Source organism: Carettochelys insculpta, chromosome 1 (assembly GCF_033958435.1).
Source record: "Carettochelys insculpta isolate YL-2023 chromosome 1, ASM3395843v1, whole genome shotgun sequence".
NCBI classification, from domain to species: Eukaryota; Metazoa; Chordata; order Testudines; family Carettochelyidae; genus Carettochelys; species Carettochelys insculpta.
The window spans coordinates 366,592,657-366,615,274 of record NC_134137.1 but is presented as its reverse complement, the minus strand read 5'-3'; the positions used below and the strand labels follow the sequence as shown (position 1 = coordinate 366,615,274).

The following is a 22,618-nucleotide window of genomic DNA, read 5'->3' as shown; positions in this document are numbered from 1 at the left end:
GTGGGTGGTGAAGCACTGGAATGCGTTGCCTAGAGAGGTGGTGGATTCTCCATCCCTTGAGGTTTTTAAGTCCCGGCTGGACAAGGTCCTGGCTGGGATGACTTAGTGGGGGTTGATCCTGCTTGAAGCAGGGGGCTGGACTAGATGACCTCCTGAGGTCCCTTCCAGCCTTGTGATTCTGTGAACTGCCCCTTTGCCCTGCCACCCCTCCCTCAATAGGCCTACCCTGGGCTATTGGGCCATATGCCAAAAACAACTGGTTTAGATCAATGTGGCATTCAGTTGAACCTAAGAGGGCGACCTGGCTTGTTTCGACTGTTTCATATTTGGGATTTAAATTGAGCCCATTGGGTTTGACCTTTTGCAAAATACATAATTGGACACAGATTTATTTTTTAACCATTCTGGAGTTCCAGGCTAGAGAGGAAGGGGCTGGCACAATGATCTAAATCTCACACTTGATGTGCCCCCATTGCCTGGAACCACAAGGTCAGCTCCTGGCAAGTGTGGAGTCTGCCCTTCGAAATTCTAAAACAACCCCAGATGTTATGCGGTTCCATCCGTATAAGTCTCTTAGATAAGACCTTAAAAAGCAAAATCAGGTCATCTTGGGGTGGACATTAAAGCACCCATGGCCTTATTCTTGAGAGTAGAAGTCTGTCCTTGTTCAAAAATCCTCTGCCCCAATCCAACCCCTCTGTTGCACAGTGTACAATGCACCAGCGGATTGCTGCATTTTAGTGTTCCTAAATACATCCATCTTCTCCTCACTCTTCTGCCCTCTAATTACTCAGGAAAAATTCCCCTGACTTCAGCAAGAGTCATGCCTGCATGACAACTACAGGAATGCCCTCAGAGTTTGCAAAGCATTTTGGAATTCTCCCAGATGAATGAGCCCAAGTAGAAATGGAAAGCTAAGGAGTAGCCTGATAAATAATTTCTCAACAATGGTATCAAATATTTAGGCTTGTTACATTACAAACAAGTTACTTATCACCTCCAGCTAACCCAACGTAAGCCTACAAAAGACTAAAGAGGATCAAGTTAAATGGATGCCCCAAATTTAAAAACCACAGTAGGAGAACCAAAAAAGTGTCACCCATGGTTTATGGCTCATCACGTGGTTTTTCTCTTTTTCCAGCCTTTGTTTTATGTTTCACTTCCCAGCTATGTGGCTGTCTGAAGAGTGTTATAAAATCTATTTTAAAAAATGAAAACTTGTGCTAATAAAAAATTGAAGTGAGGCACTGCTTGGGACAAAATTTTAGGGAACCAAAGGTTTTAAATTCCTAATGCATCATGTTAGTAAATCTGTGCATCGTGCCAATAAACATGGAAGTACAGTAGCAACTGGAGGAAGTGAAGTCATTTCTAGAGCCTTTGTTTCCTCCTATTCTATCTAGGAAAATATTCCTCAAATTTTAATAGTGTGATTGGAATTTTAAGCTGCATTTGTCACAACAGGCCATCAAATGTTGGGGCAGGGGGGCTTAAGAGGAAGGAGTGCTGTTTCTTTGATTACATTTTCCTTTGTATTTCCTATCTTCTTGTGTTTTTTTAAATAGGCATTGAGGGCTTTGGATAGGCTTCCTTTGGGATAGAGTACACATAAAACTGAAATCTAATAAATAAGCGAATCCTTGAAGAGATAGTGTATATAACTGCATGTACTTATTCATTATGTTTTCCATCTTGTTTTGTAATGTTTTTTAGCAAACGGCAGGTGGTAGGTAGATGGGTAATGTTTCATTTGCTTTGGAAACCTTCCAGACGTAAAAAACCTCCGTGGGATAACATTGCAGCAGCTTCCTGTTGCAGCCAGCTACTTTGCTTCAGTACATTTTACATACAAGACCCAAAACTTTGCTGGAGACAGAGCCATCTGCAGGCACCACAGTCCCTTCCACCCCCACCCCCACCCTGGGAAGCTTTATAAATGCATACCAAGCAGAATGCCTAAAACAAAGGAGCAAATGCTTTTCAGAGAAGGAATTTTTTTAACGCATATTGCAAGTGAAATCCATGAGCTATTTGAAATCAGCCAGGAATTCTTCGCTTCCATGTTCCCCTGTCCCACGTGTAAGGAATGTGCCAGCAGCAACTCAATGCAGCTGAAGGCTGGGAGGATTGTGTCTCCCAGAGATCATTTGCATGAGAATGCAAAGGTGTGTATATGTGATACCTTGCAAACAAAGCCTGATGGATAGCAAGGAAGCAATGAAATTTTGTCTATTGTAAACACATGGTTGTAAAATCACAGTTTATGCTAACACTCAGTATTAGAACTGTGAAATCTCACCAATGCTCCAAGTCATTGTGGGGGACAGGGCGGTCATCGTGACTGCATGGGACATGGATTACATGGGGCTCCCCTGGTTTAAAGCATTGTAAAGCAAAAGGAGAGGGATGCGGTTGAACCAGCTAACTGAGTGCCTTGGCCCTACAGCTATAAGCCTGGTTTGACTAGTGCTCCCAACCTGCTAAAAGATAGAGCTGGATACTAGTGTTTGTATCTTGCATGAAACTCTACTTTGGTAGATGCTGTGAGCTGAAATCACTGGGTGGCAGCCAAGGCCACTAAGAGCTGAAATCGCAGGGTTTTGCCTGAGGCTAAACCCACAGCAGACAGTGCAACCGGCGGATGGCTGGTAGGAGCAGCAGCCAATGGACGGAGCAGATGGCGGCTGGCTGGTAGGAGCGGCAGTGGGCAGCCGATGCGACCAGCAGATGGCCAGTGTGGCAGCTGGCAAGGAGCAAGCAGACCACCGGACCAGTGCAAAAGTGGCATTGCCTCAGGTTCCATGAGGGAATGCCTCAGTGTGAGGTGTCAGTGCCCGCACAGACTGGGCCGAGTTGTAAGTTGGCATTTGAAGTGGGGGTATGGAGAAAGTTGGGTGTGTGGATTAGCTGTTTACAGTATTGGACTGGTGAGCCTGAGAAGCCCAGGACACTGCTCAATCTATTTCAGCTGGGACAGTTACTTGAGGACTGGTTATGACCTCTGGGTGTGGTATTTTCCCAAGTTTATGCTAACTGACCTTTCTGCCTCTTTCATTGAAGTTCTTTTCTAGACTCAGACTCTCTGCTTGCGAGTGGGGAAGCGTTGCGTCTCCAAGGTGCCTGGGGGTGTGTGAATTTCCCAGGCTACTGGGTGGGGGCTTGAGCCAGTTCTGTCTTAGAGGGATGAAAAGGAACCCCTAAATGTTGAACCCGGCCATGGTTGCTGCTGACTCCTTCCGGCAGAATGGTTACACAGGCAAGGCTTCAATGCAAACATTTAATCTTAAATCAAGCTTACAGCTGTCACTTGCAGTTTCTTAAATCTGTCTCTACTGGGGATGAAAACATAATTTTCATGGGTCATCAATATCATTCAATATCTAGCTATTGTGAGATTTCCTGCATCTTTCTTGGAAGCATCTTTTGGTGGCCTCTGCCAGAGAAAAGGTACTGCACTAGATCAACTTTGGGTCTGACTCAGGCTGGCAGTTCCTATGCAGAGATATGACTCCAATCTGAGAAATAGCTATGTAAGAATAACATCTTGTTACATAGTGCACAACTCTTGGATGTATCAGAATCCCTAGCTGCTGACGTTAGTGACAAAAATCAGCTTTGACTACTGTTGATCTCTCCATCTAGGCTATCTTTTTGTGGGGCGTGACTCATATCAGAGCATCTCTTAACTATTATTGAGCTGTCCAGGGCCAAAATACCTATTTTGTATGATCTGCATTTTATTCCTCATTGTGCCTCATCGTCAGGATTGTCTACTAAATTCCAGCTAACCCAGTGCAAGTCTACTAATGACAACACGGTTGCCCTGTATGCTAGGGTAGCATTGGTCCCAAAGAACTTTTATTTCAGCTGATAACCTATGTAATAGACAGCCAGAAGCCCTCCTGACATTCTGCTTCCCTGTTGTGTTTTACAGGACTAGGAAACCTCCCCCCACATCCTTTTAATTGTGCAACAGTCAAATGATGGAGTCCTAATCAATCACATAACGTAATGGCAGACAAGTAAATCATGACGAGTTTTTAAAGTGCTTCTATACGAACACTAGAAGTCTAAATAAAAAGATGGAGAATTAGAATGCTTTGTATTGAATGAGGATATGGATATAATACGCATCACAGAAACTAGGATCATCAATGGGACACAGTAATACCAAGGCACAAAATTTATCAGAAGGACAGAACAGGTCATGCTGGTGCAGGGAGTGGCACTATATGTGAAAGACAGCATAGATTCAAATGAATATAATAAATGTTAAATGAATCAAACTGTTCCATAGAATCCTTATGGATAGTAATTCCATGCTCTAATAATATGAATGTAGCAGTAAGAATATATTACTGACCACCTGACCAGGATGGTGACTGTCCCTGTAAAATGCTAAGGGAGACTACAGAGGTGATTAAAAATAAAAAACTCTGTAACAAGTGGGAATTTCAGCTATCCCCATATTGACTGGATACATGTGACCTCAGGATGGGATGCAGAGATAAAGTTTCTTGACACCATAAATGATCGTTTCTTGAGGCATCTAGTTCTAGATCCCACAAAAGGAGAGAACATTCTTGGTTTACTTCTAAGTGGAGTGCAGGATCTAGTCAATGTGGCAAATATAGCTGGACCACTTGGAAAGAGTGACCATAATATAATTAAAGTTAACATCCCTCTAGTGGGGAAAAAAGCTAGCAGCCCAACATTAAATGCCATAATGTCAGAAAGGGGAACTACCCAAAAATGAAACTAGTTAAACAGAAATTAAAAGGTAGAGTGCAAAAATAAGATCCCTGCAAGTGGCATGGAAATGTCTCAAAGACTCCACAACAGAGGCCCAAGTTAAATGGATACCCCACATTTGAAAAACACTGTAGGAGTCCCAAAAAAGTGCCACCCATGGCTTACCAACTAAATAAAAGTGAGAGATAAAAAAATACATCAATGAAAAAGGGGGAGGTAAATCCTAGTGGGGAAAATAGAAAGAAGCACAAACTCTATCAAATGAAGTGTAAAAAATATAATTAGGAAGGTCAAATATAATTTAAAGAAGGGCTAGTGAAAAGCAAGAGCAAAAAAACTGGAATCATTAAGTACATCAGAAGCAGGTCACTGGACAATCAAGATTAAAAGAAGCACTCCAGGATGATGTCATTGCAGGGCAACTAAGTGAATGTTTTGCAGTGGTATTCACGTCTGAGGATGTGGATGTGAGGGAGATTACCAATCCTGAGCCATTCTTTTTAGGTGACAAATCTGAGGAATGGCCTAGATTCAGGTGTCATTACAAAAGGTTTTGGAATAAATTGATAAACTGAACAGTAATAAATCACTAGGATCAGATGGGCGTTTACCCAAAAGTTTGAAAGAACTTAAGTGTAAAATTGTGAACTACTAACTACAGCTGATAGGAATAAGGGCATTTCAAAGTTGGCGAGGTCCTTTTGAAAAGGAGCCCTGCCTGGATGAGCCAAGGGGCAGCGAAAAGTGGCAATTTTGAAGCACCATGGCTGGTGCCATGCTAATGAGGTGCTGAGGGTTCCGCTTTTATAGACAAGATTAGAGCCACATTTTGCCCACTTTCAGTCTTGTATAAATGTACAGTGACTCCACTTAGGTCCTACAGAACAGTGTTTCTTAAACTTCTTGAGGCTACAGAACACCAAACAATAATAATTTTTATGCGGAACACCTATGAAAATTTTCTTCCAAAAAATTGTCGTCTGACCAAAAATCCCAAATTGCAACATATAGAGCAAAACCAAAATGAAGTAATTTAATCAGGCATCATAACAATGGAGTAATATTGTATTTGCTTTTAATAACAGGAATTATATACCCTGTGTATTTTTTCAAATGTTCGTTGTCCGCAGAACACCAGCGTTCCACAGAATATAGTTTCAGAAGCAGTGCTCTAGAGTTACACCAGTGTAAATTATCAGAGAGGTAGCTGAGTTAGTCCGTATCTTCGAGAACAACAGGAAGTCCTGTGGTACCTTATAGACTAACAGATATTTTGGAGCATAAGCTTTGATGGGCAAAGACCCGTTTCATCAGATGCATCTGATGCATCAAAGCTTATGCACCAAAGTATCAGTTACTCTATAAGGTGCCACAGGACTAGTGTAAATGGGATCACTTGTTATCACTCACACCTCAGAAGGCCACAAGGAACTGGATTTTGCTTGTGTGTAGATTCTGTGCTGTCAGTCTACATCTTCTGCCAGCAGGCTCCATTTCCTGCTGCACACAAAATGACTGTTGGTGTAAAACACGAAACACCTGTGACCATGTAGTGTCAGTGAAAGCCAGCTGAGTAAATTGCTCTGGCGTGCCCATCAGATTCAGATAGCAGGCCACTGAAGTCTCCTCCATAGTGCCCCTGGAAATCGCACTACTATTACCCTTACCATGAGCAATCCAACTACCATGCCCACTATACACACTATCATGAACACTGACCCTCTTACTCCTCCTAACTCTAGGCCTAATTTATGAATGAATTCAAGGGGGCCTAGAATGAGCAGAATAAACATAAAGGATAACTAGTCTAATCCATAAGACAACTAATTTCGACTTACTTAATCATGAATAAACCCATGGTTATCTTCATGACCCCACTGCATTTCATCTACTCCTCCACCTTCATCATTAGCATTATGGGACTTTCATTCAACCGGGCCCATATAATTTCAACTCTACTCTGCCTGGAAAGCATAATACTATCTCTATTTATCATAATATCGATATGATTTACCCAATTACAAATTTCATCATTCACACTTGCCCCTATACTTCTACTAGCCTTCTCAGCTTGCGAAGCAGAAATAGGATTATCACTTCTAGTTGCATCCTCACGAACTCATGGCTCAAACCAGCTAAAAAACCTCAACCTACTACAATGCTAACAATCCTAACACCTACAATCATATTAATCCCCACGACTATCCTATGCAAACCAAATCAACTGTGAACAGCCACAACAGCCCACAGCCTCTGAATTGCGACACTAAAGCTGCGTCTACACGTGCACGCTACTTCGAAGTAGCGGCAGTAACTTCGAAATAGCGCCCGTCACGTCTACACGTGTTGGGCGCTATTTCGAAGTTGAAATCGACGTTAGGCGGCGAGACGTCGAAGTCGCTAACCCCATGAGGGGATGGGAATAGCGCCCTACTTCGACGTTCAACATCGAAGTAGGGACGTGTAGACGATCCGCGTCCCGCAACATCGAAATAGCGGGGTCCTCCATGGCGGCCATCAGCTGGGGGGTTGAGAGATACTCTCTCTCCAGCCCTTGCGGGGCTCTGTGGTCACCGTGGGCAGCAGCCCTTAGCCCAGGGCTTCTGGCTGCTGCTGCTGCAGCTGGGGGTCCGTGCTGCATATACAGGGTCTGCAACTAGTTGTTGGCTCTGTGTATCTTGCACTGTTTAATGAAAGTGTGTCTGGGAGGGGCCCTTTAAGGGAGCGACTTGCTGTTGAGTCCGCCCCGTGACCCTGTCTGCAGCTGTGCCTGGCTCCCTTATTTCGATGTGTGCTACTTTGGCGTGTAGACGTTCCCTCGCTGTGCCTATTCCGATGTTGGGCTGAGCAATGTCGAAGTTGAACATCGACGTTGCCAGCCCTGGAGGACGTGTAGACGTTATTCATCGAAATAGCCTATTTCGATGTCGCAACATCGAAATAAGCTATTTCGAAGTTGGGTGCACGTGTAGACGTAGCCTAAGCCTACAATGACTCAAACCATCTCCATGACAAACCATAACCTTCTCAAATCTTTACATAGCTGTAGACCAAATCTCAGCCCCCCTACTCGTCCTATCATGCTGGCTAACCCCATTAATAATCATAGCTAGCCAAAACCACCTAATCACAGAACCAATTCAATGAAAATGAATATTTATCTCCACCCTAGCCTTTCTACAAATTTCACTTATCCTAGCCTTCTCGGCTACAGACCTAATCCTATTCTTCATTGCATTTGAAACCACATTAATCCCAACAGTTATTTATTATTACACGATGAGGTAATCAAATAGAACGCTTAAATGCTGGAACTTACTTCCTATTCTATACTCCCATTGGCTCCATCCCACTACTAATCGCCCTAATATACCTATACACATACTCAGGCACCCTATACACCCTAAACATACAATTAACCCCCCAGACGACATCAAACACATGAGCTAACACAATATGAGCTTCAGCCCTACTTATTGCCTTCATAGTTAAAGCCCCATTATACGGCCTACACCTGCGGCTCCCAAAAGCACACATCAAAGCCCCAATCGCAGAATCAATAATCCTGGCAGCCATCCTTCTAAAACTTGGAGGTTACGGAACTATTCGCATCTTGATAGCCACTAACCTATCAACAAACAACCTCTACTACCCATTTATTATCCAGGCCCTATGAGGAATAATCATAACGGGCTCAATTTGCCTATGACAAACCAACCTAAAATCTCTAATCGCCTATTCATCAGTAAGCCACATAGGACTCGTCATTGCCGCAGCACTCACCCAAACAGAATGGGGATACAATGGAGCAATCGCCCTAATAATTGCTCATGGATTCACATGTTCTATACTATTCTCCCTAGCCAACATAAACTAAGAACGAATCCACAGCCGAACCCTACTAATAGCCCAAAGCATACAACTACTAGCCCCCCTTCTCAGTTTATGATGACTTATCACCTGCATGAACAACATAGCCCTACCCCCCACTATTAACCCTCTATCAGAACTCACTTCCATAATCTCTCTCTTCAACTGATCAAACACAACAATCATCTTAACAGGACTGAGCACTCTAATCACAGCAACATACACCCTTTACATATTCATCACAACACAATGAGGTCAACTACCCTCACACATCAAAAATCTCGCCCCAACCCAAACACGAGAACACCTCCTCACCATCCTTCACATCACACCCCCAATACTACTAATTTTAAAGCCAGAACTAATCTGAGGCACTTCATTCTGTTAATATAGTTTAAAACAAACATTAGACTGTGGCTCTAAAAATAGGAGTTCAAACCTCCTTATAAACCAAGAATGACGACGGTTGAGCTGCTAACTCTACCAACTAAGAGTAACATCTTAGCCTTCTCACTTTTAAAGGATAACAGCCATCTGTTGGTTTTAGGCACCATATAACTCTTGGTGCAACTCCAAGTAAAAGTAATGTCAACCATTCTCAACTCAACTATTCTACTCACTTTACTACTACTAACCCTCCCCCTACTACCAATACCATTAATATCCCCAAAAACAGCAGTAAAAACTGCCTTCCTCATATCAACAATCCCACTAATCATATTCACCCACATAAACATTGAATCTATCATCACCAACTGATACTGACTTCACACATCTTCATTTACCCTCAACATTAGTTTCAAACTAGATCAATATTCCATCACATTCCTACCTATCGCCCTCTATGTTACATGATCCATCCTAGAATTTACCAAATGATACATAGCCACAGACCCGCACATCAAAAAATTCTTCAAGTACCTCCTAATCTTCCTAATTGCTATAATAATATTAGTTACTGCCAACAACATATTTCAACTCTTCATCGGATGAGAAGGAGTCGGAATCATATCATTCCTCCTAATCAGTTGATGATATGGATGAGCCGAAGCAAACCTATCCGCACTACACGCCATCATCTACAACCGAATCGGAGACATTGGACTAATCATCAGCATATCATGATTAGTAACAAACCTAAACTCATGAGAACTTCAACATATCTTCTCAGCAACCCACCAAACCCCATTACTTCCCCTCCTTGGCCTAATCCTAGCAGCAACAGGAAAATCGGCCCAATTCGGATTACACCCATGACTGCCAGCCGCAATAGAAGGCCCAACCCCCGTCTCTGCCCTACTTCATTCAAGCACAATAGTGGTTGCCGGCATCTTCTTACTAATCCGAATCCACCCACTTTTAGCCACAAACAACACTGCACTATCAACATGCCTATGTCTTAGGGCAATCACCACACTATTTACCGCCCTGTGTGCACTCACCTAAAACGACATAAAAAAAATCATCGCTTTCTCCACATCAAGCCAACTCAGCCTAATAATAGTAACAATTGGCCTAAATCAACCACAACTTGGTTTCCTACCCATTTCACTGCACGCATTCTTCAAAGCAATGCTATTCTTATGCTCCGGATCCATCATTCACAACCTAAATAATGAACAAGATATTTGAAAAATAGGCGGACTACACAAATCTCTACCATTTACATCATCATGCCTAACCATCCGAAACACAGCATTAACAGGAACCCCATTCCTAACCGGATTCTTCTCAAAAGACACAAACATTGAAACAATAAATACCTCATACCTAAACGCCTGAGCCCTACTACTAACACCTACCGCAACCTCATTCACCGCAATCTACAGCGTACGAATAGTAATCCTAGTACAAACAAGACACCCATGACACCACCCTTCCCTCCTACTTAATGAAAACAGCACCCTTATTACAAACCCAATCGCCCGACTGGCTATAGGAAGCATTATCGCCGGGCTATTAATCTCATCAAGCTTCCTCCCAACAAAAATCCCACCAATAACCATACCCATATACATCAAAACATCGGCACTAACCATCTCCCTATTAGGCCTCCTCATAGCCATCAAACTAACAACTTTCACTAACAAAATAACACACCCTACTGCACCACACAACTTTTCAAACTCACTAGCCTACTTTAATACTTTAACTCACCGCTCAATACCAAAAACCACACTAAAACTCAGCCAAACCATAGCAACGCACCTAACCGACCTCTCCTGATACGAAAACATCGGATCAAAAGGACTAACAAAATCACAGACAACCATAATCACACTCATATCCTCACAAAAAGGCCTCATCAAAATCTACACAACCTCATTCATCCTATCCCTCGCCATTCTACTCTACCTAACCTGATAGTCCGCAAACTAAATCCAACACAACAAATGTCAAAAACAAGCCCCAACCAACCACTAACAATAACAACGCCCCCCATCAATAGAACCATGAAACTCCACTAAAATCTATTCAAACAACAAACATTTCACTAACCTCAGTAACAACCAGACCTAGCCCACTAACACTCCATTCTCCACATAAAACAACAACTGCCAACAACAAAAAAACAACATACCCAAGACACCACATAACCTCATCACGACCAGACCAAGCCAACGGATATACATCTGCCGCCAAAGCAGCAGAGTAAGCAAACACCACTAACATTCCCCCCAAATAAATCAAGAACAACACCAAACCTATAAAACTACCACCAACCCCAACCAACATCGAACACCCAAAAACAGCCCCAAAAATTAAACCAACAACCCCATAATAAGGAGAAGGTCCACATGCCAAACCAACAATTCACAAAATATAACATGCCCCCAAAAAATAAACACAATACATTATGCATTCCCACTTGGACTTTAACCAAGACCTATGGCTTGAAAAACCACCGTTGTAATCAACTACAGAAACCTAATGACCACCAACCTGCGAAAAACCCACCCCCTACTAAAAACAATCAACAACTCATTTATTGACCTCCCAACACCATCCAACATTTCTGCCTGATGAAACTTCAGCTCACTCCTAGGAGCCTGCCTAATCCTTCAAATCACCACAGGCCTCTTCCTCGCAATACATTAATCATCAGACATTTCATTAGCCTTTTCCTCAGTAGCCCACATCACTCAAGACGTACAATACAGATGACTGATTCGCAACATACACGCCAACGGAGCCTCATTATTCTTCATCTGCATCTACCTACACGTCGGACGAGGAATCTACTACGGCTCATACCTATTCAAAGAAACATGAAACATTGGAGTTATACTACTCTTCACAGTAATAGCAACCGCATTCGTAGGATACGTCCTGCCCTGAGGACAAATATCATTCTGAGGGGCAACCGTAATCACAAACCTACTTTCAGCAATCCCGTATGTAGGAAATACCCTCATACAATGAGTATGAGGAGGTTTCTCAGCAGACAACGCAACCCTAACCCGATTCTTCACCTTTCATTTTCTCCTGCCCTTCTCCATCGTAGGCCTAACAATCGTCCATCTCCTGTTTCTACACGAAACAGGATCAAACAACCCAACAGGCCTAAACTCAAACATCGACAAAATCCCATTCCACCCCTACTTTTCCTATAAAGACGCCTTTGGATTGATCCTAATACTAGCCATCCTCCTCACCCTAACCCTATTCTTCCCATACCTCTTAGGAGACCCAGAAAACTTTACACCAGCCAACCCACTCTCAACACCCTCCCCACATCAAACCAGAATGATACTTTGTGTTCGCTTACGCCATCCTACGATCAATCCCAAACAAACTTGGCGGAGTGCTTGCTCTACTCTTTTTTCCATTCTAATCTCATTCCTACTCCCAATTCTACACACATCAAAACAACGCACAATAATATTCCGACCAATCTCCCAAACACTATTCTGATCCCTAGTAGCCGACCTACTCATTCTTACATGAATCGGAGCTCAGCCAGTCGAAAACCCATTCATCACAATCGTACAACTAGCATCAATCATCTACTTCACGATTCTACTCATCCTACTCCCAACCATAAGCATTATCGAAAACAAAATACTAGGATGAAACTACCCTAGTAGTTTAGTTTCCCCCCCCCTTTTTTTAAAGCACTGGTCTTGTAAACCAGAGAACAGAGAAGGAACCCTCTCCCTAGAGTAACTCAAAAGAGAAGGCCTCAAACCTTCATCCCCGGCCCCCAAAGCCGAAATTTTAACTAAACTATCCTTTGACTTAGGGTAGTTTATAACCCTAAACCTATATTACCAAATTTTTAGCCGACTTCTCCCTGCCTCAGCACTAAAGAGCACCACTGTCATGCTTCCAGCACAGGAGGATGAGTTCTGAGGAGGGCTACCGGGAAAGTGGTGGATGGGCCAAAGTGGAGGCGTCTGCAGCTTTGGCACTGCTTTGTTCTCTTCAAGCACTGGCAGACACACTCCAGTGTCTCTGTATGAGCTGGCATTGTCCCCTCCACTGCTCCCTAAGAGTGAGAAGGGTGGCTGTAGGAACGACTGCCAGCCAGCCGCTCAACCCGTCCTGAAGTATGCCGGCTCAGAGGCCGACCACCTTTGTACACTGAAAGCATCATAAGTGGCTGATGGAAGGACAGTGGATCAAAGGAAGAGTGAGGAAGGGACTACAAAGGAAAAAAAATTCCTGTACTGCATGCTATTAATGAATGGTGAGTGTAGTGTCACTTAGTGAGAGGACAGTGCTAGCAAACAATGGATAGCTTACCGATCCCACCGAGCTCTAAGGGACCGCTCTTGGAACAAGTACTTACAAGGCATTCTAGTTGAATTGAGCGATGCAGCCACAGGACCCCTGAGAGATACTCTAACACTACACGTGGCTTAGAACAGCTTCTGAATTGCCCTTCTGGGCTCTGGTGGTATTGTGCTTACCTTCTCTAACCATTTGTTCTTCCTGAGGTGACTTCTGCTAGGACTGTCTCTCTGCTCTATAGCAGCTTTAGCTTGCAAACTTGGAGGGTGGCCTGAGGTCAAATCAACTGCAGGACCCAGTTAAGAACAGGTGCCATGGACATGGGAAATTCCTTGGAGTGGTAGGTTTCTAGCATCTCTCAGGATTCAGCCAGGGTGTCTATTTTTCTAGAATAATAAATTCATTTGTCCAAGTTTGACATATTTGGTCTTCAAAATGTGTCCTATGCCTTAAGCCTCACTCCATCCACAGACTTAAAAAAACATGTATTCAAACCCATAAAAATTGGCATTAGGTCAAATACTTGTTTTGCTAATTAAATTGCAGCAATCAGTACTGTTATGGCATGTGCACACACTTTATGGCTACGTCTACACGTGCCCCAAACTTCGAAATGGCCATGCAAATGGCCATTTCGAAGTTTACTAATGAAGCGCTGACATGCATATTCAGCGCTTCATTAGCATGCGGGCGGCAGCGGCGCTTCGAAATTGACGAGCCTTGCTGCCGCGCGGCGCGTCTAGACGGGGCTCCTTTTCGAAAGGACGCCACCTACTTCGAAGTCCCCTTATTCCCGTGAGCTCATGGGAATAAGGGGACTTCGAAGAAGGTGGCGTCCTTTCGAAAAGGAGCCCCGTCTGGACGCACCGCACGGCGGCAAGGCTCGTCAATTTCGAAGCGCCGCTGCCGCCCGCATGCTAATGAAGCGCTGAATATGCATGTCAGCGCTTCATTAGTAAACTTCGAAATGGCCATTTGCATGGCCATTTCGAAGTTTGGGGCACGTGTAGACACAGCCTATATGTTGTATAAAATCTGTATTTCATACATAAGATGATTTCAGACTGGCTGGAGCACTGGCCTCTCTTCTATAGCTGTTTCAAAGAAGCTTTGTAGTAACAGCATAATGAACAGCAATTGCTCTGCCGTCAAAGGCACAAGGACATAATGGTAGCATTTATATATTATGAATGGTATACAAATGATTAAGTTGGCATTGAACAGATCAAGTAGGTTAGCAGCAAGGTCAAACCTCAGCAGTGCCAACTCAGCCATTCATCTACTTGAGGGAGATACCTTAAGCTTCAGATAGACTCGCACAATGAATTTATTTATAGGAGTTTCAAATGTGGTGGATTCTGCATCACTTTGTCTGTAATTTTAGACTGGATGTCTTTCTAGAAGATACACTTCTCTTCAGCCAGAAGTTTTGGTCTGTGTTATGCACCAGGTCAGATTAGGGGCAGGTCTACACTTACCAGGAAATCAGTGTTGTGGCATTTGATCCCCCAGGGATCAATTTAGCAGGTCTACTAAAGACACACTAAATCAACTGCCGATCACTTTCTCGTTGACACCCCCCCCGCCAAGTGTCCACACAGCTTTTTTGTCAAAGGTGCTGTTCCTCATCTGGGAGAGGCAGAAGGTTGTCGGTGACATGCATTTTGTGTGTGGACGCTCCACCAGTTTTGTCGACAAAACTCTTGAGTGTCACTGTAGCCTTAGATTTAAAATAGCCTTCCAGTTCTTTAGCAGCTGTAGCTTGAGAACCATTTGCATGAAGGATTTTAATATATGGGGTTGGGTGGGGAACTAGCATGAACACTCCCAAAGGTTTAGCCCTGAGCATAGGTGAGGTCTTGCATACCTCTTTGTTGAGACCTGCATTTCCAATGTTGTCTTCACTAGTAATTGACAGTAAAATAACACTTTCTGTGATGTTTTTATTAACCTCTGAGCTCAGGTAATGATGATATTTAGCACCCAGTCAGCAGTTTTTCACGCAGCTGTACTACAGTACAAGTGCCATATAAGTGCCAAATTCCTGTCTCTCTTGCCTCCGTATAAGGCCCACTTTGGGGCTGCATTTCTGGGTTCTCTTCCAGTGTTGCTGGTTACCCATGTAAAGTCGGGGTCCTGGCCTGAATGGGGCAATACAGCCTTTTGCATGGATTCCCATCAGAGGTATGGCAGGAATGGTGTACCAGGAACCTCCCAGTCCCCAGGGCAATGAAAGAAGGTGTAGCACAGCGCAGTGGTGCATGTGTTAAGCTGACTGTGTCTGTCTGAACTACACTTAAAGGGGTGTTGTTGAGATAAAAATTATATTTTGAGTAAGCATAAAAACTTTCCCTCTGTTACTGAAAACAGCTTTAATGATGCAGAAAAGGATTTTTACAATCTAGGTTAGGCTACATGCTGTTTCTTGACTATTAGCACTTCACTCGGTATGGATACAGAAATTAGACTGCAAATATTTCCTTCTTTTAAATAGTTATTCTGATTTCAGACTTATGCACTAGCACAATTATAACTCTGACTCGAGGCTCCATATAATATGTACTCTACATAAAATACATAATAAAACCTCTTCATTCATTTTATTCTTAATTCATATAAACCTTTCTAACTTATTTGTCCTTATACTCTGTTGTTATTGGTACTATTATTAATATTTCTTGTATTGCAATGCCCAGTTAGGCCCTATTGTACCTAAAACTACAGGTTAAACCTCTCTCATCTGTCGCCCTTGGGACCTGACTGGTGCCAAACAAGAGAATTTTCCAGATGATGGGAGGTCAATATTGTCTAGCACATTACCAACACTTCCATGGCTTACTGGGCTCTTAAAAGACATTTGGGGTAAATGACAACTAAATAACAGCAAAGAACACTGAGAGTTAGAACTGGCGCTTGTAAACAAACTTTATGGGACTCTGGGAAACTTGGACACACCTATGATAAGTAGTTGTCCAGCTAACTAAAATCATGCCAGATTATGGTGTTTTCTGGATGAGAGTGTTCTGTATTAGAAAGGATCAACCTGTACTTGCCAGTGTCCTTTGGTCTACGTGTATCTTCTGAGACGGGCCAAGGTTAGGTTGACATAAGCTGCCTTGTATTTACCTAGCCGTCGAAGTATCTCCACTTAAATCTGGTTCCTGCTGATGTAAGTGCCTCTTGGCACTGATTTGGTAACACCACCTCGCAACGTGGTGCAGGTCAATGTAAATTGCTCAACGCAGTGTCAGTGTAGACACTGTTGCTTATGTTGACTGCTACTGGCTTTCAGGAGCTATCCCGCAATGCCCCACACTGGCAATATTATCAATACAAGTGCTCCTGGTGAAGATGCACACCACTGACAGAAGGAGCCAAATGTGCACACAAGCAATATAACTGTGGTGGCTCTATGCTGATATAAGTTAGGTTAACCTAATTGTAGTGCAGACAGGACCTGAGACTGAAAGAGATGCTGTATGAACTTTACACCACTGAAGTTTGTTTTACTTGGCTAATCACAGAATCATAGAATACTAGGACTGGAAGGGACCTCAAGAGGTCATTGAGACCAGCCCTCTGTCCTCATGGCAAGACCAATACTGTCTAGACCATCCCTGATAGATATTTATTAATCCTGCTCTTACATATCTCCAGAGATGGAGATTCCACAACCTCCCTGGGCAATTTATTCCAGTGTTTGACCACCCTGACAGTTAGGAACTTTTTCCTAATGTCCAACCTAAACCTCCCTTGCTGCAGTTTAACCCCATTACTTCTTGTTCTATCCTCAGAGGACAAGAAGAACAAGTTTTCTCCCTCCTCCTTATGACACCCTTTTAGATACCTGAAAACTGCTATCATGTTCCCCCCTCAATCTTCTCTTTTCCAAGCTAAACAAGCCCAATTCTTCAAGCCTTCCTTCATAGGTCATGTTCTCTACACCTTTGATCATTCTTGTTGTTCTTTTCTGGACCCTCTCTCAATTTTTCCACATCTTTCTTGAAATGCGGTGCCCAGAACTGGACACAATACTCCAACTGAGGCCTAACCAGCAGAGTAGAGCAGAAGAATGACTTCTCCTGTCTTGCTCACAACACATCTGTTAACGCATCCCAGAATCATGTTTGCTTTTTTGCAACAGCATCACACTGTTGACTCATGTTTAGCTTGTGGTCCACTATAACCCCTAGATCCCTTTCTGCCATACTCCTTCCTAGACAGTCACTTCCCATTCTGTATGTGAGAAATTGATTGTCCCTTCCTAAGTGGGGCACTTTGCATTTGTCTTTATTAAACTTCATCCTGTTTACCTCAGACCATTTCTCCAATTTGTCCAGAACATTTTGAATTATGACCCTATCCTCCAAAGCAGTTGCAACCGCTCCTAGCTTGGTATCATCTGCAAACTTAATAAGCGTACTTTCTATGCCAATATCTAAATCATTGATGAAGATACTGAACAGAACCGGTCCCAATACAGACCCCTGTGGAACCCCACTTGTTATACCTTTCCACCAGGGTTGAGAACCATTAATAACTACTCTCTGATTACAGTTATCCAGCCAGTTTTGTGCCCACCTTACAGTAGACCCATCTAAGTTTTATTTGCCTAGTTTATTGATAAGAATATCACGTGAGACAGTATCAAATGCCTTACTAAAGTCTAGGTATACCACATCCACCGCTTCTCCCTGATCCACAAGGCTCGTTATCCTATCAAAGAAAGCTATCAGATTGGTTTGACATGATTTGTTCTTTACAAATCCATGCTGGCTGTTCCCTATCACCTTACCACCTTCTCAGTGTTTGCAGATGATTTCCTTAATTACTTGCTCCATTATCTCACCTGGCACAGAAGTTAAACTGACTGGTCTGTAGTAACAGAGAGAGAGCCATGTTAGTCTATATTCTATCAAAACAAAAAAGCAGTCCATTAGCACTTTAAAGACGAACAAAATAATTTATTAGGTGGTGAGCTTTCGTTGGATAGTCTGAAGAAATGGGTCTATCCCAGGAAAGCTCACCACCTAATAAATTATTTTGTTAGTCTTTAAGGTGCTATTGGACTGCTTTTTTGTTTTGACTGGTCTGTAGTTTCCTGCATTGTTCTTATTCCCCTTTTTATAGATGGGCACTATATTTGCTTTTTTCCAGTCTTCTGGAATCTCTCCTGTCTCCCATGATTTTCCAAAGATGATAGCTAAAGCCTCAGATATCTCCTCTATCAGCTCCTTGAGTATTCTATGATGCAATTCATCAGGCCCTGGTGACTTGCGGACATCTAATTTTTCTAAGTGATTTTTATCTTGTTCTTTTATCTTGTAAACCTACCCCTTTCCCACTAGCATTCCCTATGTTAGGCATTCCTTCTTCTCTCCTTCTTCGGTGAAGACCGAAACAAAGAAGTCATTAAGTATCTCTGTCATTTCCAAGTTTCCTGTTGCTGTTTCTCCCTCCTCACTGAGCAAAGGGCCAATCCTGTCCTTGGTCTTCCTCTTGCTTCTAATGTATTTATAAAAAAAGTCTTCTTGTTTCTCTCTAAGCCTGTAGCTAATTTGAGCTCATTTTGTGTTTTTTGCCTTTCTTATCTTGCCCCTGCATTCCTGTGTTTGCCTATATTCATCTTTTGTAGTTTGGCCTAGTTTCCATTTTTATATGAATCTTAGAGATACTCCCCCTCGCCCCAGCCTCCCTGCTTGTCACTGCCATAATTAGCAAAATTTCAAGGAAGGAATAAACCCAGAATGCCCAAGAAATGGAAGTGTTTTTTGTTCTTCATCACTGACTGAAACTGAGGCCAAGTCTACAAGAAGTTTTGCCATCTTAGCTCTGTTGGTGCTGGTATGAAAAAATCACATCCCATAGTTGATATAGCCAGCAACCCCCTGTCCCAACATAGATGTGACTATACCAGCAGAAGAGTTTTTCTGACAGCAGAACTAATGTTATTTGGGGACATGTGGTTGCTATACCAGGAAAACTCCTTCTTGCTGCAAAGCTATACTGCTGTCACGGGATTGGCAAAGCCTGTGTAGTGTAGACAAGGCCTGAAAGTGCTGGCTGCATGGAAATTAAAAAGTGCTGGTATAGAAAGCCAATCATCTTGCAACTAAAAGACAAGAAACTTGCATCCTTGTCTGATGAACTCATGACTATCTTACTGCATGAACAGAGACGTCAACTACCTCACGCATAATAAGGACTGCTTCCCTTCCTTTGATGCTCATAATTACCTCAGACAGGACAATTAACATCCCCCCATCTCCTTCCTTCAATCCTATGTGATTTGTCAGTTTTCACTGCAGTTTTTTTTCTGTCTGATCTTCTGTACTTGTAAATGTCCGTCTCTATTGGAAATGAAATTGATCTGAAGAAGTGGGTCTGTCCCACAAAAGCTCATTACTGAATAAAACATTTTGCTAGTCTTTAAAGTGCTACATTTCTGCTGCTTTGTTTTGTTGCAGTGTGGACTAACAAGGCTACCTCTCTGTTACTATCTTACTGCAAGTTTAAAACAGCTCCTAGAAGCTAAGTTATCTCTTAGTTCTTTTAATGTCACCAACATTAAATACAGAAAAGACTGAGGGTTGAATTCAACTCGGGTAAAAAAAAAACCTCATCTCCATCAGCATCAGTGAAATACTTATCTCCATTGGCATAGTATCAGTGGAACTGTACCAGATTACACCACTGTTGGACTTAGCTCACATAATTTTTTTCATTCATTGTTGTCTTCTTATAGCATTTAAATGCCTCAACCAGGACAGGGTTGTGTACACTTAGTAAGAAAGCACAGGTCTATATGTAGGAATATCGATGTGTGTGCGGATGCTTTTTTGTAAAATGTGGAACACGATATTTTTAAATATAAAGAATTCAAAATAGTCATGCAATGAGTGTGCATAAAAGAGGCTAATGAAAAATTTGAGTGAAAACAGTGATTGGTAAGATGATTTTGTTATAAAATACTAAAAATGTATACAGTAGTAAGGGTTTTATAGAAATTACCTTCTGGGATCTCAGGGGGCAGTGAATTGAGGCCACCAGCACCCCTAAATCCAGTGTGGGGAAAGCTGCTGAGGATGAGTTCTGAACCAAAGCTGCCTACCTCCTGTGCACCCACGTTCTCCATTCACAATGCCACCCGCAGCAGCAGCCCTCTCCATGCACAATAAATGCTTTGCAGGGGTCTCACAGCTTTCCCCTTGTTCCCTCCGCCTTTCCTGTTTCTAGCAACAAACGGCATTCTGGAAGATGTAGTCCCTTCCCTGCTCCAGGACCAGCTCTCGGGGCAGGGTGTTGGCCAAAGGACTACAGCTTCCAGGATGCCTTGGGTTTCCCCATCATGCCCTGTATGCTCCCTCTGCACACCACAGCAGGGAGGAAGGGGGGGAGAGAGCGCACATGGGGTGGTGGGGCAGGGGTGTTCACATCCTTTGCATAACCTCTGCTTATGGGCAGGAAGCATGCCCCACAGTTTGCTCTCTTAGATGAAGGGGAGATGTAGACATGGACAAAGCAAGCAAACAAGCTCTGAGGAGGGCGGGATGGTAAATATTAGGAAGTTTTTGCACAGACTGCACAATTTGAAACTGTTGAGTTGTTTTGTTAGTGGAGGCTATTAAGTAGATAAGTAAAACATAAGGTGCCACAGGACCCTTCGTTGCTAACACATCTCTATTTGTTACCTGCCTAGCTATTGCTGGCAGGCATGATTCTGGAGGTATTATAAAAATCTTATGCAGTTCCTTTAGTCCAGGGTTTCCCAATCTATAGGCTGGGACCCAAACATGGGTCATCATAACATTTCAAAAGGGTCACCAGCTGGGCTGGGCAGCCCAGCTCTACAGGTGGTTATTAAGAAGCCATTCACACTTCTGAAGTGGTTCTCAACTTCTTAATTGGATTAACAGCTGTCAGGCAGTTCAGACAATCAATTAAACAGAGAACCATTTCAGCTACAGAGCAGAGAACTGCATACCTGAGGAGCAGTGCCCCGCTCAGGTAAGGTGGAGGCCTGAGTCCGAGACTGGGAGGGAAGGCAGAGCTGATCAACTCCCTGGCTTCCAGCCTCTGCAAGAGATGGGGTCCACCCCCAACACCAGCTGGGCTCCCACAGCTGGTACTGCTGGCCAGAGCTCTGCCCCAGCCAGCTTCCAAGCTTGGGGATCAGCGGTGTTCCTCCGCATCCCTGGCCAGGGTTCCTGCAGATGGTACAGCCAGCCAGGGCTCTGCCTCAGCTGGCTTCCAGCCATGCAGTTTGGGAGGTCTACCCTGGCCCCAGCCAGCTTCCAGCTGCTGGGATGGGGTCCTCCCAGCCCCCGTACCAGCCAAGGCTCTGCATCCCAGCCATGGGGGTCAGAGTTCCCCCTGCACCCAGGTGGCTGGTGCTGCCGGCTGGAGTTCCATGCCCAACCAACTTCCAGCCATGGGGGTCCCTGTGCCTCCCCAGCTCCCCCTAGCCAGTGCAACTCTTAGCCCCTAAGTGTGACTCCTCTAGCCCGCAACTCCTGAGTGTGACTCCCCTAGCCCCTGAGTGACACACCCTTAGCCCCCTTCAGCCCCTGAGTGACCCCTAGCCCCTCATGCGCAGAGACCCGCTTGAGTCTGCAGTAGGGGTGGGGAAGTCACAGAAGCACAATGCACACGATCAAGAGCATGGGAAAGCATTCTTTGAAGAGCTAGAGGGGAAAGACTGAGACTATGTTAGAAAGCTGATGACTAAGTGGGGACATCATAATAGCACATAAAATAATGCATGGCATAGGGAAGGTGGAGGGTGGGGTTTGTGTCACAACACAAGAGCCAGGGGGCATTAAATTAAAAGCTGGGCAGTTTTGCACAGATTACCCCACCCCGACTTCAGGTGTAGGGTATGGTCAGAGACTGAGTACTGGGCGAGATGTACTTTGGGTCTGAGCCACTCAGGTAACTTCTACATCCTAAGAATCTCCTGCAACCCCAAAGTCAGACAAAAAGCTCTTAATTTTTGTGAATTTCTACTTCCAACTGGTGCAAGACAAAGCAACATCCCCCTCCTCGCCCCGCCGTCACTGCTGAGTTAAGCTAAATGCATGATGTTTGCTTTGACAAAGCAAAAGTGCTCCCTTCCCACCTCAGCCCCTTTCTATCAGCCTTGGGACTTATTACTTGTGGAGAGCAACATGAGAACACATGGAATTTTCTGTCGCCTGTACACTTAAACCAGGGAGGATGAAGCACAGCAAATTACCATAGGTTCTTTTGGCCAGAAGGTGGA

At 43.7% G+C, this 22,618-nt stretch overlaps 1 protein-coding gene and 2 pseudogenes across 1 annotated transcript in view; 2 read left to right on the top strand and 1 right to left on the bottom strand.

The window, feature by feature from the left end:
* CCDC3 (coiled-coil domain containing 3) overlaps nucleotides 1-22,618 on the bottom strand; it is a 71,600-nt gene that overhangs the window by 2,900 nt on the left and 46,082 nt on the right. The gene's annotated exons all lie outside the window — the stretch shown is intronic.
* Nucleotides 6,911-8,992, top strand: LOC142007512 (NADH-ubiquinone oxidoreductase chain 4-like; annotated as a pseudogene).
* On the top strand, nucleotides 9,208-10,986 carry LOC142007511 (NADH-ubiquinone oxidoreductase chain 5-like; annotated as a pseudogene).